Source organism: Sphaeramia orbicularis, chromosome 3 (assembly GCF_902148855.1).
Source record: "Sphaeramia orbicularis chromosome 3, fSphaOr1.1, whole genome shotgun sequence".
In the NCBI taxonomy this organism is placed as follows: domain Eukaryota; kingdom Metazoa; phylum Chordata; class Actinopteri; order Kurtiformes; family Apogonidae; genus Sphaeramia; species Sphaeramia orbicularis.
The window spans coordinates 5,519,372-5,547,236 of record NC_043959.1 but is presented as its reverse complement, the minus strand read 5'-3'; the positions used below and the strand labels follow the sequence as shown (position 1 = coordinate 5,547,236).

At 46.0% G+C, this 27,865-nt stretch overlaps 1 protein-coding gene across 2 annotated transcripts in view; it reads left to right on the top strand.

The window, feature by feature from the left end:
- The window catches only part of trip4 (thyroid hormone receptor interactor 4), a 308,246-nt gene that overhangs the window by 100,565 nt on the left and 179,816 nt on the right, over nucleotides 1–27,865 (top strand). The gene's annotated exons all lie outside the window — the stretch shown is intronic.

Here is a 27,865-nt window from a genome sequence, read left to right as displayed (position 1 = left end):
AATCTATTGTGATGAAAAATAGTGCATTGAAATGTAATGAAAGGGTGCCTTAAGCATTAACTTCTTAATCAAGCATACAACATTTGGTTTATTAGAGCACATTAACACACTGTATGCACAGTACTTTCATACACCTGATTGTTATATGCATTTTATCTACAGTGAAATGCTTAAGTTCTTAGCCTTCAGTAGTCTTGTTTCTTTAAATGTACAGTACACAACAGTGTCATCTGCATATAGTGATTGTATCCCTTGCATTTGTTTTATTGCCAGCATTAGTGCAATGGAGTGCTCTGAAAAACATAATTAAATAAAATTAGCATGACAGGACTGGATACAAAAACACAGAACTTTTTAACACACGAAGGCTCATGTGTTACTTTGTACACTTTTGACCCCTTTGACTTTGGTTTTAATTGATTGCAATTGTATCACATTATCTTCACCTACATTGACAGCACTTGACCTTGACTGATTTGTAGATGGGTGTGCCTCTGATACTGGCATGTTGTCAGTTTGATGGGTAGTCTTTTCTTCCTGAATAGAGAAATATAAGTGCACTGAATAATTTTTCTTGCTAGGTCTATTACATACTTTGTCTGGTGCACTGCAGTTCATCCCCCCTTTTGTTTAATGTCTGACAGTGGTATGCTTTAACATCTTTATAATTGGTCTGAAAGTCACAGCTGTTCAAAAAAGTTGAACCTGCAAATTAACTGAACCGGGATCTTGACCGAGACACGTTTTCAGACCCATATTTAGAGGGTTTGGTCTACACTATGATTTGGGGAAGGATTCAAACCTGCAGTTCTTCAAGTGTTAGCTGCGAAAGTATCTTAAATTAATACATGCAAAAGTAGTTTGCATTTTGAAACATTCTCCCACAAGCTGTACAAAGACTGGATACATTGGACACAGTAAAGTTGTATCTGGTAAGAGTTAAGGTATGAGACTTCCTTGTAGGGCTTCAACGACTAGTTGACAAATAGTTGAAGGCAACGGCTAATTTTGAAGTCCATATGTCATTTGTGACTTCATGAACTTTTGTTTAAGAAAAATGTTTATTTTATTGCTGATTGCAACTCTGGAGTATTTAGTTGTTTAACAAACTTTGTTAGGCACTGTAATTATTATGCACAAAATGCCTTTTTGTTTAAGAGAAAAAAGTATTGTATTGTTGCTACAATATTTGTGTAATATTGAATTGAATATTTTTTAACAACTTTGTTATACATTCTAATTGTTGCACACCAAATGTTCTTGTTAAAGGAAAGAAAATGTGTTTTTGTGCTGCAATAAATATAATAATAATAATGGATTGGATTTATATAGCGCTTTTTTGGCCACTCAAAGTGCTTTACATTATTGACACATTATTCATTCGCTCTCACATTCTCACTCTGGTGGTGGTAAACTACATTTGTAGCCACAGCTGCCCTGGGACAGACTGACAGAAGCGGGGCTGCCAATTTGCATCTACAGCCCCTCTGACCACCACCAAACAGTCATACACCAGTGTGGGTGGCACTGGAGGCAGGGAGGGTGAAGTGTCTTGCTTAAGGACACAACAGACTGACTAGGACAAAGCGGGATTCGAATTGCCAATCCTTTGGTTATTGGACGACCCACTCTACCACCTGAGCCACAGCCGCCCCCATATAAATTAGCATGTTGACCCGTGGGAATCCACGGGTTCTAAAAGCAGTACAGTTGATAAAATGGGGAGCTGAGCTAAGCCTACTGGTATAACACACAGATTAGGAAAAAACATAATGACCCTCATTTTGTTTTGAAATCAAAACTAAAAGAATGCATTCATGTTACCTTGTATATTTCTTTGCTTGACATCATTACTGTATGACTCTGTCACATTCACATGACTTGATGACTTGACTAACCTTACTATTATTATTATTATTATTATTATTATTATTATTATTATCATTATTATTATTATTATTATTATTATTATTATTATTTTAACCTTTATTTAACCAGGAAAAAAAGCTCATTAAGATTAAACATCTCTTTTTCAAGAGTGTCCTGGCCAAGACAGCAGCAGCAGCAGAAGTTATACAAAATGGAAATCACAGCAATGAAAGTCAGTACTAAAAACAAACTTTAAACTGATAAGAACATACATATAAAACATCACCATTATTTTAAAAGGTACTAAAAGTATAACAACAATGTTCCCTAAAAGAGTCTCAGACCCGAACCCAATCCAATCAATTGGAAAAACATCTACACCCACATTACTGGTGTAACACACAGATTAGGAAGAAATGTAATGGCCCTCATTTTGTTTTGTATTGACATCAATGTGGACCATAGACTTTTACACAGGACTGAACATGACGGTTTACTCACTGGCGTCCTTTGTCCTTTGATCTGCTAAACTGCGGTCCCTGTGATCTGAGTCTGTGCAGAACAGTCTGCCAAAGCAGCACTTTTACACAGGACTGAACATGACGGTTTGTGAATTTTACTATTCCCGGTAGCATGTGAAGGCAGTATAAGACTTTTACAATGGACTGAATATGACAGTTTATTGTGACCCACTACTGTTCTGTGTCCTAATCCCGCTGTACTCTGGTCCGTCTGATCTGTCTGCACAGTATGGTCAATCACTGTGTTACTGTGAGGTGGGTGGGCTGGGGGTTGGGGTGGGGGTTCCGGAGGAGTACGTTAACAGGCCTGGTCTGACTGGTTCTCCCGTCGTGTCCCGGTGTTTCTGTTGTTCCAGATCCAGCCCCCCCCCGCCCTGTTTACAGCTGTGAATGGACTTGTCTTCGGGCTGCCTGTAAGCCCATTGTAATTTTAAAAACAACTAATAACTAAAAAACTATTGGTCACACTCCCTACAACATCTATCCTCAACATATGCATTCTTGATACATAATCCCTCTCTCCCCCCTTCTCTTTCTCTCTCTTTCCCTCCTTACACACACACGCACTCACTCACATACATATGCATACACAAACAATAACCAGTCCTTTCTGTAGACCTTTCTACCTAAGCAGTAAAACTGTACATGTTGATCTGCCTGTCTGTATGTCTGTTTGCGTTTGTCTACTGTCTGCTTGTCTGTCTCTTTGTCTGTCCACCCTCCCATTCATCCACATCCATCTGTACAATCAGTCCAATTTTGTCCAGTTCTGTCCAATTCTGTGTAATTTGTCAGTTTATCAGTTTTTGTTTAGTTTATCAGTTGTTGTTCTATGCTCACTGCTTACTTCACAATATTAGGGCTATCACAGTATAAGGGATGGGTTGGTTGTGGGTCAATCGGGAGTTATCACTGTTTGTAAATAATTTGAATTTAAAATAAAGTTGTCCACCAATGGGGGGGTGGGGGGGTGGCCCAAAAAAGATATTTTTTTTATTTTTTTGCTGTTTCTAATCTGCCTAGCGGACCAGTTGTTACAGTAGTTGATGATTAGTCGACTATTGAAATAATCATTAGTTGCAGCCCTACTCCTGAGTCAGTTACATGCTTCTAGATTGTCCTGATCAGGGATTCCCTCAAAGTAATTATTTTTTGCTCTGTATCAGCCTTATCTGTTATTTCAGCCTCAGTGTCACTGTGTAAACGATCATAGGCCTGTACTTATTGTATCTGTAATATTTCCTTATTAAAACAATCAAATAGTGTGTTCCTTAATTTAGCTTTGGGTCTTTTTAAACCTGTTCTAACACTGTGTATATATAGACAGCAGTTCAGTACATGTGTATACATACCAGCATGTCAGTGAACTGAAACCATAAGCTCAAACCACATCACATAGTGGCAAGCCCAGCCACTTATCTGTTAAAAGAAGTGCTGGTTTCTGTGGAATTCCATTTGTGCAAGCTCTTGCTCTGAGCTCCAGAGTGGAGCTCCTGTGCTTGTTAGGCTGGCTGGAAGCTCGGACTGATGCCTACGTTTCCTTGTGTGGTAATGTGATATTTATATGCTGAAAGCCTTCCTGCCAGCATGCCACACACATACACACACAGGATATATTGGACACATTCCAAGGGAAAGGAAGGCAGGCAATGCTATTTTTTTTTCTCCCTCTTTCTCTGTAACATTGTATGAATCCTTTGCAGTGGCTGCTTCTTCCTCTTCCTGCTCCCCTCCCCCTCCATCATTCCATCTTCATTTTCCCCACTTTCTCTCCAACAACATGTTTTACAGGTCAGGTCTATGGAAATCGTGGAATGTTTGTCCTTAATGTTTAGTGAACTAAGGATTTGCACACTTACATGTGACTGTGCATTGTGCTCATCTGTTGTTTTCTTTTTTTTTTTTTTTTTTTTCTTTTACATCATTTTATGCACAACCTCAGTCACACAGTAACACACCCTCTGACTCACATTGCTCCCCTTCCTCTCTTTTTCTTGCTGGCAGTTTGCCATGGCAGCAAGGTCAGACATCATGTGATTCTGCAGTGGTGTGTAGAATGCATTTAACCCAGGGACCCCAGGCACTGGATGACAACCAACCAAACCTCAGTCACAGGTTTTCAACAGCATGAAAAATACATAGAACCATCTGCCAGACTGAAATGGCCTGCTACACTGTTTAGAATTTCAGACCACTCTGTTGAGTGTCACACAAGCTTACAGCTAGGTCCGCTTTATTATCTCTGCTTCTCCTCCAGCATTTTCTGCTCATTTAATAGGACTGTATCCACTCTTTCCACCGAAACAGAAACTTGGAACAATGATGAAAGTCATATAAGAGTTTTTTTTTGTTTTGTTCTCTAGCTTCCTTTGATGGTTTGAAAGACAGCAGTGTTGATAAAAAATAAATCCTAATCAAAGAGAGGTAACTAAATACTAGGCTGTATGATGTGTTAAACTGAATAGTAAACAGCTTCAAATACACACTTCCCCCCATAAGAAATGTAATACATTGTTTGAATAGGACTTTTCTGCCTCTACTTATGAATCGTCAAGAGCAGTGCAGCATTTTCACTGAAGTCGTAATCTCTCTGTCATTACCTCAGTATAGTTTTTTTAGATAAAAAAAAGTCTACAGGATATACATAATATTACATAATGGTAATATTGTGGCGAGGAAAAAGGAGAAACCAGCCAGTTGCTAGCGAGCCAACTTTAGTGCTCTCCAGCCACCAAACAAAATGGAACTCAGATGCCAACACTCACTGTGGGTGCTAAGACCCGCCCCACAAGCCACAACATCCTCTGGGTGAGAGAACCTCCATATCCTGTACACCACACAGCCCCCCCTGAACACCCAGAAGGGAACACAACCTGCAACTCAGTGTCTCAACGGGGGCCTAATTGGCCTCCCATAGCGACTGCGCCGAACCACCGTCGAGTCAGTGTGAGGAACCTGCAAAACAAGGTGCTCATTAGAACAGTGGGCAGGAACATCATTGTCCAGTACAGGATGAGGAACACAATCAGTACTAGGAGGCAAAACTGGAGGCCTGGAAAGCGGATGGCCGCAACGAGGAACCTGGCCCAGCAACACAGGTTCGCCCGCCACAACATAGGCCGGCTTCAGGCGATCAACAGACACAAGCTCTCTGCGCCCACCCATATCCAAAACAAAACCCTTGGTATCCCGTTCAAGCACACGGAACGGACCATCGTAAGGAGGCTGGAGGGGCGAGCAGTGGGCATCGTGATGTACAAAAACAAAACGTGCAGATAGGAGAGCTGTAGGCACGAAAGACCCTGGGAAACAGTGGCGCATAGGGCCCGGGGCTAAAGCGCCACCAGATGAAACGGGGTCTACTGAAGAACGGGGACTCGGTGCGGCCGACTCCAGCAAAAATTCACCTGGGACACGGAGCGACTGACCAAATACCAATTCCGCGGGGGACGCGTCAAGATCCTCCTTGGGAGCCGAGCGCAACCCGAGCAGGACCCACGGCAAACGATCCACCCAACCATCACCCACGAGCGTAGCGCGCAGAGCTGCCTTGAGCAAACGATGGAAACGTTCACACAACCCGTTAGCCTGAGGGTGGTAAGCCGTAGTACGATGCACCTGTACCCCCAAGGAATGCGCCATCCCAGACCAGAGCTCTGAAATAAACTGAGGGCCCCTGTCAGAAGTAACGTCTGACGGTACACCAAAACGGGCCACCCAAGCAGAGAGAAAGGCACCAACCACATCGGTGGACGCAGTGGAGGACAGGGGAACCACCTCGGGCCACCTGGTGGTCCGATCCACCATAGTGAGCAGATGAGTGAAACCCTTCGAAGGTGGCAGGGGCCCAACCAAATCCACGTGCACGTGGTCAAAACGCCTGGCAGGAATCGGAAAAGGTTCAAGAGGGGCTTTGGTATGCTGGTGCACCTTGGCTCGCTGGCAAGCAACACACGCAGCTGCCCACCCCTTAACATCCTTACGAAAACCGGGCCACACAAAACGGGAACCAACCAGCTTAACCGACATGCGCACACCCGGATGTGAAAGTGAGTGAATAGAGTCAAAAACGCGGTGCCGCCAACCCGCCAGAACCACGGGGCGAGGCCGTCCTGTGGACACGTCACACAGGAGTGAGGGACCTCCCTCTTGCAACACAACCTTCTCTAACTTCAAACCTGTACCGCCGGAGCAAAGAGCAAGGATATCTGGATCAGCAGGCTGCTCGGCGGCCATAGCCGAAAAATCCGTCCCGAGGAGTACGGGCCAAACCAGCACGCGTGAAAGACAATCCGCAACTGAATTGGACTTCCCGGCGACATGACGTATGTCACTAGTGAACTCAGAAATGGCCGCCAAGTGACGCTGTTGACGTGCCGACCAGGGTCCTGATACTTTAGACATGGCAAACGTCAGCGGCTTATGGTCCACATAAGCCGTAAAAGAACGACCCTCCAGTAAAAACCGAAAATGCTGTGTAGCCAAAAACAGGGCTAACAACTCACGGTCAAAAACACTGTATTTACGTTCACAGTCCCGCAGCTTGCGGCTAAAAAATGCCAGAGGCTGCCATGCGTCTGCCACCCGCTGCTCCTCAACAGCCCCCACAGCTAAATCAGAAGCATCGGTCGTGAGGGCAATAGGAGCATCAGGGTCAGGATGAGCCAGGAGGGCTGCATTAGCTAAGGCAGACTTAGCTCCTTCAAAAGCAACAATCCGGTCTGGAGTCCAGACAACAGTGTCAGCAGCCTTCTTGGAACGCAAGGCGTCATAAAGCGGCTGCAGGAGATGGGCGGCATGGGGAATGAACCTATTGTAGAAGTTCACCATGCCCAAAAACTCCTGTAACGACTTGACTACAACCGGGCGGGGGAAATCCGCTACAGCCTGAACCTTAGCAGGCAACGGAACGGCGCCACATGCCGAAATGCGATGACCTAAAAAATCGATCACCGGCAACCCAAACTGGCATTTGGCTGGGTTGACAATCAGGCCGTGAGCATCCAAGCGCTGGAAAACCTCCCTGAGGTGTGCGTGGTGCTCTTCGGGGGATGAGCTGGCCACCAAAATGTCGTCAAGATAGACGAACACGAACTCGAGGCCGCGCAACACCGAGTCCATAAGTCTCTGAAAAGTCTGGGCTGCCCCCTTGAGGCCAAAGGGCATACGGAGGAGCTCAAAAAGCCCGAAAGGGGTGATTACTGCCGTCTTAGGCACATCCTCTGCCCGCACTGGAACCTGATGATACCCACGCACCAGGTCCACCTTAGAGAAGACAGAGGCCGCAGACAACCGAACGGAGAAATCCTGAATGTGAGGAATAGGATAACGGTCTGGTGTCGTCACGTTGTTTAGACGGCGGAAGTCACCGCACAGGCACCAAGACTCGTCTGCTTTTGGCACCATGTGGAGGGGCGATGCCCAGGGGCTGTTAGAGCGCCTCACGATCCCCAACCTCTCCATGGTAGCAAACTCCTCCTTAGCGCAAGCTAGTTTTCCTGCGTCAAGACGCCACGCGCGAAAAAAAACTGGCGGACCACTAGTGGGGATAAAATGTTCCACCCCATGTTTAGTGACTGTGGAGGAAAAGGCAGGAGTAGTCAAGGATGGGAACTCAGCCAGCAGACACTGAAAGATATCTCCAGACGCTGAAAAATTCCTGTGCGTCACCGGCCCAACTCCCCCAGCCTCACATGGAACAGTGGTGAAAGTTACAGCATCAATAAGCCTGCGGTTAGCAACATCAACTAATAAACTGTGAGCACACAAAAAATCAGCACCAATGATCGGAACAGTCACAGAGGAAACGACAAAGTCCCACTCAAACTCACGTCCGTGGAAACAAACAGTTGTCCGTTTTATGCCAAAAGTCTCAATAGGTTAGCCGCACTTAGCAGTGGGCCACCCCCACGATCCGACATCCACGGACCGGTGGGGTGCACCAAACTCTTCTGAGAGCCAGAGTCAACCAAAAAACACTGTCCCGACAGGGAGTCTTTAATAAAGAGCAGCTCACCTCGTCCATCGGTGCCCACGGCAGCCACTGCGTTTCCAGACACCTCAAACGTGCATGGGGGGACACAGCGCTTAGCTTTGTTGCCAAATCTCCGGTGGTAGAAACACAGGGGGCTCCCACGACGACGAGTCCCCGCGCCGACTACAGACACTACCGCCGGGTCCTCCGCCCTCCTATGTTGGGGGCTCTGCCGCAGTACTCTGCACCATGAAGCGTCTGGTAGCCAACAGGATCCGGTCAGCTTCTTCCGCCAAACCACGGTAATCGCCAGCCATCAGATGAGGAGAGTTAGCCAAAGCCGCTCGAACTTGCGGCGGGAGCTGACGCAGGAAAATGTGCGGGAAAAGAAAACCGCCGTCATCTGAACCAAGGAGGGATAGCATATCGTCCATAAAGTCCACGGCCGTACCGTCCCCCAAACCAGGCAGGCTGAGGATTTTATCCGCTCTTTCGGCGGAGGACAGGCTGAACCTCCGCAGCAGAAGCTGCTTCAGAGCGGCGTACATCCCGCTCTGAAGGGGGTTACGCAGCAGCGGCATAACCCTGCGGGTGGACTGCTGGTCCAGGGCCGCGATCACCAAATAGTACCGGGAGACATCCGCGTCTACACCCCGTAGATGGAAAAGGGCTTCGACGTGTTGGAACCACGACGCCGGGTCGCTGTGCCAGAATTCTGGAAGCTTGATGGGGGTCGGGGCGGCGGAGAATGAAGCCGGCTGTGGGAGCTGGAGAGGAGAGGAGGCCGAGTCCGCGGCCGAAGTTGAAGAGGAAACACTCTCTTCAGCTGGATCAGACATGCTCGTATCAGGGTCACCAATGTGGCAAGGAAAAAGGAGAAACCAGCCAGTTGCTAGCGAGCCAACTTCATTGCTCTCCAGCCACCAGACAAAATGGAACTCAGATGCCAACACTCACTGTGGGTGCTAAGACCCGCCCCACAAGCCACAACATCCTCTGGGTGAGAGAACCTCCATATCCTGTACACCACAATATCATATCTTGGTTTGTCTGCTCTGAAAAGTGACATATCAAATTGCAGTGAGTTTTACTTTGTAAAACTCGCAATATTTTACATGTAGAATCCTGTTTGTCACAAAGTTGGCATGCTGTGTAAATTACAAATAAAAAAGAATGCAATTATTTTCCAATCTTATAAACTCATTTTAATCACAATAGAGCATACGAAACACATTGAATGTGTAAACTGAGACATGTGCCATTTGAAGAAAAAAAAATGTCATTTTTAATTTGAGGGAAGTAATTGTCTCTAAAAAGCTGTCTATAAATATTTCTAAATAAATAAAGTAAATAAATCTCTGGGCAACCAGTGACTTCCAGGAAAGACTGGATGGCAACCGAGGAAGGTCGGTGACTCTGGAGAGACAGATGACCTCCAGGAAAGACTGGCGTGGGTGTATTAGGTTAGCAACCTCGTGCACAGCACTCGCAAGAGGGCACCAACCAAAGCTACGAAAGATAACATGAAGCAATACCCCCAGGGTCGCCCGAGAGGGGGGGAGAATGAGCGACTCAGCGGGACAGACACAACGGTAATGGCTGCAATAACGGACTCACGGATAACGAGACGGCTCACCCAAACAACGTTAACTGGGAAGGCACTGGAAGCATTGTGTCATTGCGGAAAGCTCTGCAAGAACACAAGAGGCCTAAAGATACATCAAGGCAGGACCAAATGTGGAAAGGAGGGGTCACAGATGCAGCGCACAGCGGTAGCACCTGGTGAGACGAAGGAGAGCTCCAGGCAGGAAGAACCCCACAGTCCTGGAGATCTCTCAGCACCTGTGTCACCTCAAGACCTCAGGAAGAACTCTTCGAATACCTCCCCAGAGAGCCAAACCCACCCTGTGAAGGAGCGGATCAAATGGCCCAAGATGAGCGACACCAAGGAATGGAACCAACTAGACCAAGATCTCGACAAAATGCTAGAAGCCACGCTAGCAGGGACAGTAGAGCAGAAAGTCAGTACTCTCTCAACAATAACATACAATATGGCAAGGGAGCGGTTTGGATTGGAGGACAAAAAGATGAACATCAAGGCTGCATACCAACCAAGCAGAAGAGAAAGGGAAATCCACCACTTAAGGGAGGAAATAAAGACGCTTAACAAGCAGTTCAAAAGATCCCCGGCTGATGAAAGAGAAGGCATCAAGAACCTGACGATTCAACACCGAGAACGTCTCTGCAAACTCCGAAGAGCAGAAAGCATTCGGAAAAGAAGGAAGGATAGGGAGAACAAAAGAGCTCAGTTCATCAAAGACCCTTTCCGATTCACCAGAACACTGCTGGGTGAAGCAAAATCTGGAAGGCTGACTAGCCCCAGAGAAGACGTGGAGGCATTCTTGAGAGAGACCCATAATGACATCTCCAGAAACCAGGCCCTGGATGCCAACCCAAACATCGACAGCATTGATATGCCTGGAAAAGAACTCAACATCAGCGAACCATCCTGGAAGGAAGTTCAAGAGGTGGTGAAGAAGGCCAGAACAGGATCTGCCCCCGGCCCAAGCGGCATACCCTATAAGGTATATAAAAAGTGCCCAATGCTCCTCCGGAGGCTATGGAAGCTGTTCCAGAGGATCTGGAAGAAGGGCATCATTCCATCAAGCTGGAAAAAGGCAGAAGGCTGTTTTGTGCCAAAAAATGAGAAATCCTCGGCCATAGATCAATTTAGAGCAATCTCACTGCTAAGTGTAGAATGCAAGATCTTCTTTTTGGTGTTGGCTAAGAGGATGACCTCATATATGACTGAGAATGAGTATATTGACACCACTATCCAGAAAGGTGGAGTCCCAGGCGTCTCCGGATGTCTGGAACACACTGGAGTTCTCAGTCAGATGATCCGGGAGGCCAAGGCCAACAAGGGCGACCTGACTGTTGTCTGGCTGGACTTGGCTAACGCCTATGGATCAGTCCCTCATGCCCTCATCCATGCAGCACTAGACCATTACCGTATCCCTCAGCACATCAAGGGAATGATCACCAGTTACCTTGGCGGAATCCAGCTACGATTCAAGACAACCCACTTTACAACCCAGTGGCAAAACCTGGAAAAAGGGATCATAACTGGCTGCACAATCTCCCCCATACTCTTCATCATGGGAATGAACCTCCTGATAACAGCTGCCGGGAAGGAGGCCCGAGGCCCAAAAATGCAATCGGGCATCCGACAACCCCCAATAAGAGGTTACATGGACGACCTCACGGTGACTACCACAACCCACGTGGAGGCGAGATGGGTGCTAACTGTTCTGGACCGCATGGCAACGTGGGCCAGAATGAAGTTTAAGCCAAAGAAATCCAGGTGCATGGTGATCAGGAAAGGTAAGGTAACGAACAGGGTCACGCTGCATGTGCAAGGGGAAGTGATTCCATCGATAAGGGAAAATCCAATCAAGTGCCTCGGGAAGTGGTTCGATGACTCACTTACTGACAGGAAGAACATCAGCAGCACAGAAAAGCAGGCAGAAGAATGGCTGAGGAGAATTGAAAAATCAGGGCTCCCAGGTAAATTCAAAGCATGGCTTTATCAACATGGATTGCTGCCAAGACTCATGTGGCTGTTGACAGTGTACGAAGTTCCCATGACAAGCGTGGAAGGAGTGGAGAAGAAGATCAACAAGTACCTCCGAAGGTGGCTGGGAATCCCTCCAAGTTTCGCTGCAGTAGGCCTTTATATAAGATCAGGGCAGCTCCAACTTCCTCTGTCATCTGTGGTGGAGGAATTCAAGGTTGCAAAGTGCAGAGTCATAATGACATATAGAGACTCCCAGGATGAACAAGTCAGACATGCAGGCATCCTCACAAGATCAGGACGCAAGTGGGCAGCTGACTCATCTGTTGCACAGGCTGAGAGCATGTTGAAACTGCGTGACATCATTGGAACACCATGCACAGGAAGACAGGGTCTTGGAACTTCCCATGTCCAGCATTGGGGGAAGGCAGGACCCAAGGCCAGAAGGGCCATGATCCAGGAGGAAGTACGGAACTGGGAGGAGGAAGGACGAAGGGCAAGGGCAGTGGAGTTAGCGTCCCAGGGTGTGTGGACCAAATGGGACCTGCCCAAAAGGAAAATCACATGGGGAGATCTTTGGAGATTGGAGCCTTTCCGCATCTCATTTATGCTACGGTCGGTGTATGACACACTCCCGACTCCAACAAACCTGCACAAGTGGGGCTTGAAGGAAGATCCTTTGTGCAGGCTCTGTGGAGAGAGAGGCACCATGGCACACATCTTGTCAGGGTGTAAAACAGCACTTGCCCAGGGAAGGTACAGGTGGCGCCATGACAAGGTGCTCATGACACTAGCTAACACCTTGGAGCAGGAGAGACGCAAGAAACGCCAACCACATGGGACAGCAATGCAACCAATAAAGTTCGTAAAAGAGGGTCAAAAGCCACCAGCCACAGTAACCACAAAAGTCAACCTGCTGCAAAAGGCCCAATCATGGGAAATGAAGGTAGACCTGGGGGGAAGACTGCAATTCCCCCAGGTTGTCCAGACAGCCCTGAGGCCAGACGTGGTTCTGTGGTCTGAAGAGGCAGAGAAGATCATCCTCATAGAACTTACGGTCCCATGGGAAGAGGGTTGTGAGGAGGCGTTCGAAAGAAAGAGCGGCAAATACCAGGACCTCCTGCATGACTGCAGAGAGAAAGGGTGGCAGGTGTGGCTCTTCCCAGTCGAGGTCGGCTGTAGAGGATTCCCTGCCCAGTCAGTGTGGAGGATGCTCACGGCAATTGGGGTGACAGGGAGGGAGAGAAAGATGGCAGCTCGCAGGATGGGTGAGGCAGCAGAAAGAGCCTCCTGTTGGTTATGGAGCAGGAGAGAGGAGCTTAGCTGGAAGCCAGGGGGAGTTGATGGGCAGTGATCTGGCCACCACTGCCGACCCACCAATGTTGAGGGTGTAGCGGTTCTGGGTCGAAACACCCAATGATCATTGGATACCGCCTGATGACATCAACTCTTCCTGGCCAAAGCTACATTCACTAACAGTGAATGAAGGAGAAGCATCTTCGGGTGTAATTACAATCATTTGATAACTGAAGAAACCAGTTGCTGGAATTTTGTGTGTTTGTTCAAAAACCTGACGAATAAATCACTTTTTGTGTTACATACTTTATATTACCACTAACCAATTTGATCAAAAATAATTTAATGATAAGAATTTGGAAAAGAAGTACGCTGCATGTACAAACTTGCAACGCTGTCCATTGTCATACCAGTTTACTTCTTACTTGGTACAGTGGCTTGCAAAATGGAACTTTTTCACATTATGTTATGCTACGACCACAAACATAAATATATTTCATTGGAATTTTATGTGAAAGACCAGCACAAAGTGGTACACAATTATGAAGTAGAAAAAAATTATACATGATTGTAATATTGTTTTACAAATAAAAAACTGAAAAGTGCAGCGTGCAAAAGTATTCAGCCCCCTTTTCTCTGAGTGCAACCAATTGCCTACAGAAGTTGCCTGATGATTGCTGAATGATCAAATGTTGACCAAATAACAAAATAGAGTCCACCTGTGTGTAATCTAATCTCAGTACAAATACAGCTGTTCTGTGATGGCCTTAGAGGTTTGTTAAAAGAATACCGGGGAGCAAACAGCATCATGAAGTCCAAGGAACACACCAGGCAGGTCAGGGGTAAAGTTGTGGAGAAGTTTAAAGCAGGGTTAGACTATAAAAAGATTTCCAAAAGTTTGAACGGAGCACTGTTCAATCCATCATCCAGAAATGGAAAGAGTATGGCACAACTGCAGATCTGCCAAGACACGGCTGTCCACCTAAACTTACAGCCCGAACAAGGAGAGCACTGATCAGAGATGCAGCCAAGGGCCCCATGGTGACTCTGGACGAACTGCAGAGATCCACAGCTCAGGTGGGGGAATCTGTCCACAGGACAACTATTAGTCGTGCACTGCACAAATCTGGCCTTTATGGAAGAGTGGAAAGAAGAAAGCCATGGGTAAAAGAAAACCACAAGAAGACTCTTTTGCTGTTTGCCAGAAGCCATGTGGGGGACACAGCAAACACATGGAAGAAGGTGCTCTGGTAAGATGAGACCTAAATTGAACTTTTTGGCCTAAATGCAAAACGCTATGTGTGGTGGAAAACTAATACTGCACATCACTCTGAACACACCATCCCCACTGTCAAACATGGTGGTGCCACCATTATGCTTAGGGGGTGCTTCTCCTCAGCAGGGACAGGGAAGATGGTCAGAGTGGATGGGAAGATGGATGGAGCCAAATACAGGGCAATCTTGGAAGAAAAATTGTTGGAGTCTGTAAAAGACTTGAGACTGGGGCGGAGGTTCACTTTCCAGTGGGACAATGACCCTAAACATAAAGCCAGGGCTACAATGGAATGGTTTAAAACTAAACATATTCATGTGTTAGAATGGCCCAGTCAAAGTTCAGACCTAAATCCAATCAAGAATCTGTGGCAAGATCTGAAAACTGCCATTCACAAATGCTCTCCATCTAATCTGACTCAGCTTGAACTGTTTTGCAAAGAAGAACAGGCAAAAATTTCAGTCTCTTGATGTGCAAAGCTGGTAGAGACAAACCCCAAAAGACTTGCAGCTGTAATTGGAGCAAAAGGCGGTTCCACAAAGTATTGACTCAGGGGGGGCTGAATACTTTTGCACACCACATTTTTCAGTATTTTATTTAAAAAAAAAAAAAAAAGGAAAATTTAAATCATGTATCATTTTCTTTCTACTTCATAATTGTACGCCACTTTGTGTTGGTCTTTCACACAAAATTCCCAAAAAATATATTTATATTTGTGGTCGTAACGTGACAAAATGTGGAAAAGTTCAAGGGGTATGAATACTTTTGCAAGCCACTGTAGCTCACTATTGACCCTGGTTGTACTCTGTGATGGCGTAGGTTAACATCCTAAAAGAGTGAATACCACCACCTATCATAACGGAGGCAAGATGATTTCAACAATAAATACACTCCATACATGTGCATGCATGTGCATGTAGACAAAGACACCAGTCCAATTTACTGAGTAAAGGAAAATGATCATAATGTAATATAAAATTATATCAGTTACAATGTACAGTGTACAGAATTGGCACAATTAAAACTGGTTGAGCAAATGGACTGGAATCTATACAATCCAGTTGTTAAAATGTGTGTGCAGCTGTGTGAGTAGTTGCGTTTGCAGTTGAGTTTGTTCAATTCTACAGACTTCTGTGACTTAACAGTTTTTTTCTGCTCGGTTTCTGGAGACCTCTTGTAGATTTAATATGGTGATCTGTTTTAGTGTTTTGCCCCAGGCAAACTCTAACCTCCCACAATAAGCTTTAATGAAGTGGAGAATCAATATGTTTGTCATTTATCTCCCATTTTTGCATCTGGTGTTTGTTGTTGATGCCCCAAAATGGCTCGTCATGAATCCAGAGTCTGTGCCAATTTTCTGTTACGGTATGAGAAAATGAATGAAGGTTGTGTGATGCAGTCAATAAAACTTTGCTCAAAGCCAGTGGGAGATGGTGTTATGATGAAACCAGGATTTGGAAGAACTCTTAATTTAATCCTAACATTATGTCTGTTCTTATCCAAATGTGAGAAAAGTCATTATTTCACTCATGATGACTTATTGAATTTAACTGTTTTTACCAGTCCTCAGCAGACATACCAATGCAATAGCTTTATTTGGCACATGTGGCTGTTTGTGTGTTTATGTGAGAGTGGGTTTTTATCCAGCCGAGTCATAACCAACAGTAAACCAAACACAAAGAGAGAGAACGAGAGAGAGAGAACATGAGAGACTCTGCCACTGCAGGATCAGAGATTACAAACTCAATTGTACTCTGCTGGGTAGCATGTCTGTTCAGCAACTTCCCGCGACATCAGAGGAGAGGAAAGTATGTAAAGAGAAGCAGAGACGAGGGAGGCTGTCCACATTTCCAGTGCCATTAATCTTTTTCTCTTTGTGTGCAGCAAACTACATTTTTAGTCTCCACTCAACTGTTAGGCCAGAAAATGTAGTTTGATTTAAAATCTCAGTAAAAGGGAAGAATTAAAAATAAACAACTGAACACAACTTACTAATGAATGAACAAGAGAAATAAATCCTTTAAAGCAACACCATGGAACTTTTGCTCGCGGAGTCCCCCTAAAGCCAAGAAACAGTATTGTCTGTAACAACTGTCGTAAAATCTGTATCGCAGTAATACTTGCGCATTTGTTGACAAGCCATTGATGCTGGCACAATTCCTGAGGCAAGACAGTTAATGTGCATTCAACCATGTCTTCAGGCCAGGTAAAGTAGCCTTACAGCATTTTATATAAACATTATTGTTTTATTTTTAAATATACCTGAAAACCCCCCTACAAATGAACAAATCTGTATAACAGCCTATAACCAATTGCTCATATTGGAATGGATAACGCATAAACAGAAGGCTATGATTTCAATAATACGACCTGAAACATAGTAAGTTTAAATGCAGAAGATTTTATAGAAGAATTTATACTCAGTAGTCCAACAGGTCTCCATCGGTAGGGCATCCCTCCTCCTCTTTCAGCGCACCAGTGAGTGAAAGCTGGGCCCATATTCATCCTTGTCTGGCCTCCTCTTTTATCACTCTCACTTCCTTTTCTTTATCTCTTAGGACAACACCCTCACCCTCTTTGTTTTTCTTGTAGCTTCAGCCATGACCGTTAGCCTGTTTGTAGCTTTCCTTCACTGGTAACTTTGTTGACCTGCCTCATCTTTTGAAAGTGGAGGGTGGTGTATGCTGTAAAGTAGTCAAATTTTGTAGTTCTTTTTGTGTAGGGGTTACAACCCGAAACCAGAAGTTGCATAGTGCCAGTGCAGGCGAGACAGATGCTCTGGAGCGATGACGAAAGTGTAATTGAACCTACTGTGAGTTGTTGTACCACCAAAATGACCTTGAAAATATAGTTTGAAGGCTGAAAAACTCCATAGTGTTGCTTTAACAAGTTTGTAAAAAATTATATGCAGTATATATTACATTGAATACAGATGTTTCAGTCAGGCTATATTCATTAATGTTTGGTAAGCAGTCGTTCAAGTGTCCAATTCACTACTGTTCATAAAAATGTAAATTCTTTGCCTTTTGCTCATTTATTTATTTGTTTGTTTGTTTGTTTGTTTGTTTGTTTGTAGTTGGACAAAGGTTGCCAAAATGTCATCATGATAAATGCCTTCCTGAGAGTTGATGCTGATTATTGTTGTGATAAATGTTAAATCATTATTTTGCTCAAGCCCATTTTTTGGTCCAGAGTGACAGGAAAGACACCAAACAAACAAACAAACAAACAAACTAAACCAGATAGTTATTTATCTTTTATGGTTAGGAAAATGACAGACATAAACACATTTCAGAAATGTAGATCTAGAACTCTCAAAACAGTCACAATAATAGAATTTTTTCAGCATCAGAAGATATAAAATTATGCTATATAGCCTAAACTTAAGTAAAACACCAAAACTCTGTAACTTTTTATGTTTTATTTGGCATTTAAACAGCAAAATAAAGTCTAAAGACAAAAAAGTTATAGTGATAATTAGTGTTCTAATATGGTGATCTATAGATTGTGATCATCATAGCCGCTGATCTGTAAAGAAAATGATAACAGTATAATATAAAATCATTTTGGTATACTAATTGTCACTAGCATGTTGACCTGTGGGGATGTACAGGGTCTAGATGTCATTTTTATGCTGTTGTGTATTTGTGCATGCTGTACCGCATTTGTCCAGCAGTCACTGCCAAACCACTCTGGGTATAGCAATGTGATTGTAAGGCTATTGTATTCCAAAATTACGAGTAAAGAATACTGGTCCTATCATCTCGCCATTTTTGCTAGTCTGTTCCTTGACCAAAAATATATAAGTGTGCCAAACTGCAGCAGTCAGCTCTTTCCTGATTTTGTGTGAATCCCGAGACACACATACACACACACAGAGGGCACTTGGCATTTATAATATACAGTACAGGCCAAAAGTTTTGACACACCTTCTCATTCTTCGCATTTTCTTTATTTTCATGACTATTTACATTGTAGATTCTCATTGAAGGCATCAAAACTATGAATGAACACATGTGGAATTATGTACTTAACAAAAAAGTGTGAAATAACTGAAAACATCTCTTATATTCTAGTTTCTTCAAAGTAGCCACCCTTAGCTCTGATGGCTGCCTTGCACACCCTTGGCATTCTCTTGATGAGCATCAAGAGGTAGTCACCTGAAATGGTTTTCACTTCATAGCTGTGCCTTGTCAGGGTTACTTAGTGGAATTTCTTGCCTTATTGATGGGGTTGGGACCATCAGTTGTGTTGTGCAGAAGTCAGGTTGATGCACAGCTGACAGCCCTATTGGACAACTGTTAGAATGCATATTATGGCGAGAACCAATCAGCTAAGTAAAGACAAACGAGTGGCCATCATTACTTTAAGAAATGAAGGTCAGTCAGTCTAGAAAATTTCAAAAACTTTGAATGTGTCCCCAAGTGCAGTCGCAAAAACCATCAAGCGCTCCAACGAAACTGGCTCACATGAGGACCGCCCCAGGAAAGGAAGACCAAGAGTCACCTCTGATGCTGAAGATAAGTTCATGCGAGTCACCAGCCTCAGAAATCGCAAATTAACAGCAGCTCAGATTAGAGACCAGATGAATACCACACAGAGCTCTAGCAGCAGACACATCTCTACAACAACTGTTAAGAGGAGACTGCGTGAATCAGGCCTTCATGGTCAAATAGCTGCTAGGAAACCACTGCTCAGGAGAGGCAACAAACACAAGAGATTTATTTGGGCCAAGAAACCCAAGGAATGGACATTAGACCAGTGGAAATCTGTGCTTGGTCTGATGAGTCCAAATTTCAGATCTTTGGATCCAACCGCCGTGTCTTTGTGCGACGCAGAAAAGGTGAACGGATGGATGCTACATGCCTGGTTCCCACCATGAAGCATGGAGGGGGAGGTGTGATGGTGTGGGGGTGCTTTGCTGGTGACGCTGTTGGGGATTTATTCAAGATTGAAGGCAACCTGAATCAGAATGGCTACCACAGCATCCTGAAGTGACATGCCATTCCATCCGGTTTGCGTTTAGTTGGACCATCATTTATGTTTCAACAGGACAATGACCCCAAACACACCTCCAGGCTGTGTGAGGGATATTTGACCAAGAAGGAGAGTGATGGAGTGCTGCGCCAGATGACCTGGCCTCCACAGTCACTGGACCTGAACCCAATCGAGATGGTTTGGGGTGAGCTGGACCGCAGAGTGAAGGCAAAAGGACCAACAAGTGCTAAGCATCTCTGGGAACTTCTTCAAGACTGTTAGGAAACCATTTCAGGTGACTACCTCTTGAAGCTCATCAAGAGAATGCCAAGAGTGTGCAAAACAGTCATCAGAGCTAGGGGTGGCTACTTTGAAGAAACTAGAATATAAGAGATGTTTTCAGTTATTTCACACTTTTTTGTTAAGTACATAATTCCACATGTGTTCATTCATAGTTTTGATGCCTTCAGTGAGAATCTACAATGTAAACAGTCATGAAAATAAAGAAAATGCAAAGAATGAGAAGGTGTATCCAAACTTTTGGCCTGTACTGTACATTATTGTTTTTTTTCCCAACCCAGACATAAGTTAGATCCAATGATTTAAATTCAAAACAAACTTTATGAATATTGATTTCTGTATTTAATTGTGTCTTACACTTAGAATAAAAACTCTGTATCTTAGTCTAAGTCATAGACCAGGAGTGTCAAACTCAGGTTCTCGAGGGCCGGTATCCTGCATGTTTCAGATATTACCCTCTTCCATCACATCTGGAAGCCATTACATCATTATCAGGCTTCTGCAGAGCATGATGATGAGTTGATCATTAATTGAACCAGGTGTGGCTGGAAGAGGGAAATATCTATCATGCAGGATACCGGCCCTCGAGAACCTGTGTCATAGACTGACAGAAGAAGGGATTGTCGTCAACTAGATTGTGATCTACTGCCGTGAAGTCTTAACTTTGAGCCTTAATTTTGTATTTCGGTCATTGTCATCTTGGTTTTGTTGGAGACAGAATTGACAGTATTTGGACATAAGGAAGATGGTGGAGCAGGGGAATTGTAAGGGTCAGGGGTTAAAACCTGCTAAGTTAATGCTATTGGTAATTTACAAATAACAGACTGTACTGTTAATCAGAATATTCTTCAACAAGGTAGTTTTAGATATTTGCTAATTGTTACCATATGTAGTTTGAAGTACTCAGTTTTGCATGATGTATAAACAGTAATTAGTACTTGCTGATCTAATTAGCAGGGAAGCTGACGGGTCATACAATGCATTGCTGAATAAATGGTAACATTATTAACATTAGATAGCATTGGCCATATTTTGCTACCACTGGTTAAGAGCAGGAATAAAACAGATACACAGATACAATTAAGACACAATTAATCAGCCTATATTAACCGCCCCCTTGAAAAAATAATTGACACTGTCACACTGTATTATGAAGTAGATAGCTGCTGTATGTCAAAGTAATAAATAACTGAGGACATAAATCTAAATCTGAAAGTGAACATGAAAGTGTCACCAAAGAAGAGTTTAGATTATTTTATTTTCCAGTAATTCCACTGAGGAAGCCTGATGTTATTCATTCCCCTACCATTGATACATCCTACTGCAACAGACCTCACTGTCACACCATTAAACTATGAATTCTTATAAATGCAAGCTATTAGTAAGGCAGAAGCTGAAATTCACAAGTCTAGTATTTGGTAATTCATCCATCTGCATTTCTTTATTGGTTTATTTAACAGGGACATTGTACATTAATTCACATTGCTGTAAATGCACCGGAGTTAGCCTAATGGCTATTTTTCATCTGCAATCCCTGGACAGTTGTCGAACTGTCACCCTAAAAGGTAGTACAAGGTTGTAAGCATGCAATTTTGAAAACATACAATCAAAAAATATTAAACACAGGCGAGTACAATACAAGTTTTGCAATACAAAACTTACAATTAATAACATAAGACAAAAATTATGAAAACATATTAAAACCATACAACAGAGGACTTAAACATTTCTAATGTTGGCAGCTCCAATTGTTAATTTACCAGTTTTTTAGATGTATTTTGAACTCATTATCCTGCCTTCATCATTATCACTCATTTATCCACATAGTTGTGGTAGTGTTTATTAAATAGTTACAGGTTTCTGTTATTTGTACTAACAGTAGCAGGAGTAGTATATCCAATGTTAATACTTGTACAGGGTGACCCAAAAAAACGGGAATTTTTGACGTGCGTATTGGCAGACATGAGCAAGTGGCAGCACTGCGAGACAGTGACCTTGAGCAAGTAAACACACCCCTATTTTAGTAACCATGGATCAGTGGAACAGTATCCCAGCTGAGATGTTGCAGCGGTCAATGAGGAATCTCAACAGCAGATTTCAAGAATGCATTTGTACAGGAGGACGCCATCTACAGGAAGTTATTTTTAAAAAATGAAAATTCCATCATTGTTTCTTAAATGGCATGTTTTAAGGTTTCAGTTACTATGACTAAAATATTTTTCTTCCATCACTCTTAGTTTTATTGGATTGTTAAAAAGTTCCTGTTTTTTTGTGTCACCCTGTATTTGGAGTAGTAGTAGTATTAACAGTTCTCTATCGTATGAGAATATCTCTCCACTACATATAGAATATATGTTATGGGGATTTACTGACATCCCTGCAGCTGACGTGAAAACCTCTTTAAGACACACCACGCCTACCGTGGCTTCCCCTGCGCCCTATAAATAGACCCAGCTGCGCAGGGAACAGCTGATTCTCTGATTTTCACTGCAGATCAGACAACGTGAGAATGTGAAAGAGAAAGAGGGAAACGAACGGTGACTTTTTGTGCGATCCACATACCTTCGGGTAGAGAGCTGGTCTGTGTTAGACTCCTCTCAGGGTGAAAAGTTGCCTTTTTTTTTTTCCCTCCTTTCTATTTTCTTTGGAGAAGTTGAGCTGAGGGTACTGAGCGTACAGCTGGTCTGAGGAAGCGACCAAGTCGCGGGTGCAGCCAGCGTCCTCTCTCATATCTCCCCCTTTTTCCTTTTTAGCGGGGGGAAGTTGTCCATTAGGAGAATTGTGCCGTATAGGTACAGCTGGCCGGAGATGCGACAAGTCGCGGGCACGGCCAGCATTTTCCTCCGGGACGGCTTTCGTACCATTTAAAAAAAAAAAAAAAAAAAAAAAGACGCTTCCTTGTATATTGTGTGTTGTGTCGGCAGTGGCACAACACCGTCCAAAAGAAAGAGCTTCTCTCCCCATCCCCATTCCATGAGTCGATTCTTGAAAAAAAAAAAGCAAAGACTCACAGGGAAACAAAGTTAAAGCTAACAAACTTAGCAAACAAAACGCCATAAACTTTTCCGGGTCACGTGGCGGTGACGTCACCGCAATGACGAGCCGGGAGAGTCCATTGTGCCTGGGCTGTGGGGGGAGGATCCCCACAGATGATCCCCATGACTTATGTGTGTATTGCTTGGGAGAGGAGCATGCATTGGCAGCAAGGCAGGATCCTGCTGCATGTATGAGTTGCTTTTGCATGTCAGCAAGGCAAAGGGAAGCACATTGCCGATTGTTTCAGAGACAAGGCACAATACGGGAGACCCCTACTGTAGGCCTACAGGCTACCAAGCGGTTCAAGCCTATGGTTGTAGAAACTGGACAGGCTGGCATGGGCTCCAGTACCGGCCCCCTGACTGTGTATACAGTGGGGGGGGTGCGGTCTGTGTCCAGGTCTGGCCCAGCCGGGGTGGTACATTCTCCCCCAGGGCCCTCAGATGAGGAACGCCCCACATCCCCATTTATAGATGTGGAGGGGGATGATGAGGATGTTAACCTGTCTCCTTCGGAAGAGGAAGATAGGTTCGCTGCGGACCAGCAAGAGGAGGGGGAGCTCGATGAGAAGCGGTCTCCCCTCCTTCAAGGTCTTATTAGTAGAGCAGCAGCGGCTCTGGGTGTGGAACTGCCACCTATACAAGGGCTGGGCTCATCGCGTTTTGATGATGATAAAGGGAGCTCTCAACCTTCAACACGCTTCTTGGTGCCCCTCCTCTCAGACTTTGAGGAGGTGGTCAGGAAGCAATTTGGGACCCCGCAGGCAATGGGTCACTGGTCTGGGCTCTGTAGGGCCATGACTGCAGTTCACACTCCAGAGAGGATCGGCTGTGGGCCGCTACCCTCTGTGGATGCACCATTGGCGGCTCTGGTAGCTCCCTCACAGTCGGTTCTGGGGAAAGGGAAGAGCCAGAGCAAGAACTGCAAGGTGATGGACGGTTTGCTGGAGAAGATGCATGGGGCTATGGCAGTCCAGACAAAACTGGCCAACACGGCGGCCATATTGTCCCTGTATCAGCGGCACTTAGCCCAGCAGCTTTCAGAGGAGTCTGGGGGGCAGCTCATAGAGGAACTGCAACAGGTCTCCTCACTTCTCCCCAAGCTTCTGAGAGAGCAAGGGGAGGCTGCTGGCAAGGCCTTGTCAGGTTTCTGGCAAGCACGCCGCCATCTGTGGTTGTCGCAGTCCCAGTTGCAGCCTGACGACAGGGCATGTCTACTCAGGCTGCCTGTAGAGCCGACAGCTATGTTTGGGCCACAGGCGACGGTAATGATCCAGCAAGCGCAGGAGGCTCATCGTGCGGCTCGAGAAATGTCAAATGCCCTGAGGCAGACCACGGGCTGGCAAGAGGTGCGTCGGCCACAGCAGGTGCACCGACAACAGCATCAAGCTAGTCAGGCCCAGTCAGATCTGAGGGTCCAGCTGGAGGCGAGGCGGCGCAGCAGGAAAGGACGAAGAGGGCATGGGGGCAAAGCTCCCCAGGGCCCCAAGTCTCGGTCCTGATGCCATTTTTCCCCCTTTCCGCCCAAACCCTCAGGGGTCTCAGGTAGCATGGGAGTCCCTGGGGGTGGACCCCTGGGTTGTTTTAACAATGACTCAGGGGTATCGTCTTCAGTTTTTGAGCGCCCCCCCTGTGACTTCAATACCTGCTTTTACCATCATGGCAGGTCACCAACACAGAGAGATCTTGCGCTCAGAGAAAAAAAAAGTGTCCAATCTCCTGGCCAAGAGGGCCATCAGAGAAGTGGGGCACGAAGACGGGTGGACAGGGTTCTATTCGCATTATTTTCTGATCCCAAAACGCGATGGGACACTCCGGCCCATTTTGGACCTCAGGGGCCTGAACAAGTTTCTACGGCCCCTGAAGTGCAAGATGTTGTCCATACCGCGGGTGAAGCAAGCAGTCCTTGTGGGAGACTGGTTCGTAACAGTCGACCTCAAGGACGCATATTTCAAAATTCCAGTATGGGAGGGCCACAGAAGATTCCTCAAGTTTGCCTTCGACGGCAAAATCTTCGAATTCTGTGTCCTCCCCTTTGGGATATCGCTGGCTCCCCGCTCGTTTACCAGATGCATGGATGCGACCCTAGGCCCTCTGCTGCAGCAGGGTCTCAGAATAATGAATTACCTGGACGATTGGCTTATAGGCGCTCAGACAGAGGAGCAGTGTCGTTGCCATGTCCAGATGTTATTGATGCATATCCAGTATCTGGGTCTGCGCATCAACGACAAAAAGTGCAATCTGCAGCCATCTCAGGCCACCCAGTTCCTCGGTATGTGGCTAGATACCAGGACTGGGTTGGTGACATTGGCTCCGGCCAGACAGGATTCCCTCAGGGAATGTCTGGAGCAGTTTCTGCTGGGGGCCAGGGTCACATGGAAGCTGTGTCTTTGCCTGTTAGGTCTCCTGACCGCTGCTGTCGGGTGGTGCCACAGGCTCTCCTGCACATGCGGCCAGCACCTCTGTGCTGGCCGCATGTGCAGGAGAGCCGCATGTACAGGCAGGGAGGCACAGGCTCTCTGCGCCTGAGCAGGTTGGCACAAAGACTGTGGACATGGGCATACAAGCAGTTCCTGTCACTCAGGGCAGTGCATGTGCCTGGTGTGGTGAATGTGGCGGGGGACCTCCTTTCCAGGAGGGGACCGCATCCAAGGAACTGGAGGCTCCATCCAGCAGTGGTGGAGGAGATCTGGCACCGCTTTGGAAGAGCGGTGGCCGACCTGTTTGCCTCGACGGAGAATGCTCACTGCCCACTGTATTACTCCATCGAGACAGATTTGCCTCCCCTGGGCTGCAATGCCATGGCGCACCAGTGGCCTCAGGGGCTGCTCTATGCTTTTCCCCCGTTCAGCCTCCTGCCAAACCTGCTGCAGAGGATCAATCAGGAGGGAGTTCAGAGGATTCTGGTGGCACCGGATTGGCCACACGTGACATGATTCTCATGGGTGACACCACTGTTGCACGGGACACCATGGAAGCTCCCAGTTCGCCAGGACTTGCTGAGCCGGGCGCAAGGGACCCTGTTCCACCCCTTTCCACAGGGGCTGAATCTATGGGCCTGGCCGCTGAGAGGGCCAGCTTATTAGAAATGGGGCTATCTGGTTCAGTGGTTCATACCCTGCAGAATGCTTGAGCTCCATCGACTAGGGCGGCATACTCCTATCGGTGGGAGCTGTTTGTGTCATGGTGCAAGGCCAACCAGGTCAACACAATGTCATGCTCGGCTCCGGAGGTACTCAAATACCTGCAAGGTCTCCTTGAGTCAGGTAAATCTAGCTCCACCCTGAGGGGTGTAGTAGCAGCCATAACAGCCTCTCGTGTTGGTGAGGCTAAGCTAACGGCACAGGATGCTAGCCTCATAGCACAATTCCTCAAGGGGGCACAGAGGCTGTTGCCTCGCCATAGGTCGACCATCCCGACATGGGACCTGAGCAGGGTCCTGTCAGCTTTGGGACAGGTGCCCTTTGAGCCCCTGGGAACTGTGAGCCTTCAGTGGCTGTCACTCAAGCTGGCTTTCCTCCTTGCAATCACATCTGCTAAGAGGATAGGGGAACTGCATGCTCTCTCTGTGCAGGAGAGTTGCTGCTGCTTCCTTCCAGAGGATGCAGGGGGTATCCTCTGTCCGAACCCGGCATTCTTACCTAAGGTGCTCACTGATTTTCACATAAATCAATCAGTGGAACTGCGAGCCCTTAGGCCTTCTCAGGAGGCAGGCAGGGGTCCACAATGGTCAGCGCTGTGCCCGGTTAGGGCACTCAAAGATTTATATTCAACGGACAGCTGCATTCAGGAAAACTGATTAGCTGTTCATCTGTTTCCAGCCTCAGCGTCGGGGAGAGCCGGTGTCTAAGGCTAGGCTTTCTCACTGGGTGGTGGCGGTTATCCACCGAGCGTACAGTGAGACAGGTAAGCCGGCGCTGGAGGGAGTGAAAGCACACTCTACAAGAAGCGTATCCACCTCCTGGGCCTTGTGGCAGGGAGCTGCCCTCTCAGACGTGTGCGCAGCAGCCACATGGGCTACGCCAAATGCTTTTGCCAGATTTTATAGTTTGAATGTGGCCACCAGTACCTCCTTTGGGGAGCGTGTGCTGGGGGCCATGTCAACCTAAACATTGATTCACTGTGCCCCTGGCCAGTCGACCTCGGGCCTGGCCAGGGTGATGTCAAGATCCAAGTCAGTGGCCTTTTGCAGAGTGCAAGCCATCTGAGTGACCTCTTCCTTGTACCCAGCCCTTGCGTCTGGCAGGGTTGGGTATGCAAGGATCACGTACAGCTGGTGGTGGCACATAGCGTCTTGCGGTGTCGCCACCTTATAGGCGTACGTTCTGTATATAGTTCCGTGGTGATTTTGTACACACTGTAAATTATGTGCACTCGGGGTGGTGACGTCTCATTCGATACTACCTCATGGGGTTGTTATTGGAGCGGTGTCTGGTCTGTCTCCTTGGGACCCTCACGGTGTGTCTTACAGAGCCCATAACATATATTCTATATGTAGTGGAGAGATATTCTCATACGATAGAGAACGTTGGGTTACGGTGTAACCCTGGTTCTCTGAGAATAGAGAATATCTCTCCACATCGAGGCCGCTCGGGACCCGTTCAAATCAGAGTGAATCAGCTGTTCCCTGCGCAGCTGGGTCTATTTATAGGGCGCAGGGGAAGCCACGGTAGGCGTGGTGTGTCTTAAAGAGGTTTTCACGTCAGCTGCGGGGATGTCAGTAAATCCCCATAACATATATTCTATATGTAGTGGAGAGATATTCTCTATTCTCAGAGAACCAGGGTTACACCGTAACCCAACGTTATGGACATCTGTTCTACCCATTGGTAATTATACTAGTCTCAGCTGATTACCTCCGCCAAGGAGGTTATGTTTTTGCCAGGGTTTGTTTGTTTGTTTGTTTGTCCGTTAGTGTGCAACATAACTCAAAAAGTAATGGACAGATTTGGATGAAATTTTCAGGGTTTGTTGGAAATAGGATAAGGAAGAAATGATTAAATTTTGGTGGTGATCAGGGGTGGGGGGGCCCACGGGGGGGGGGGC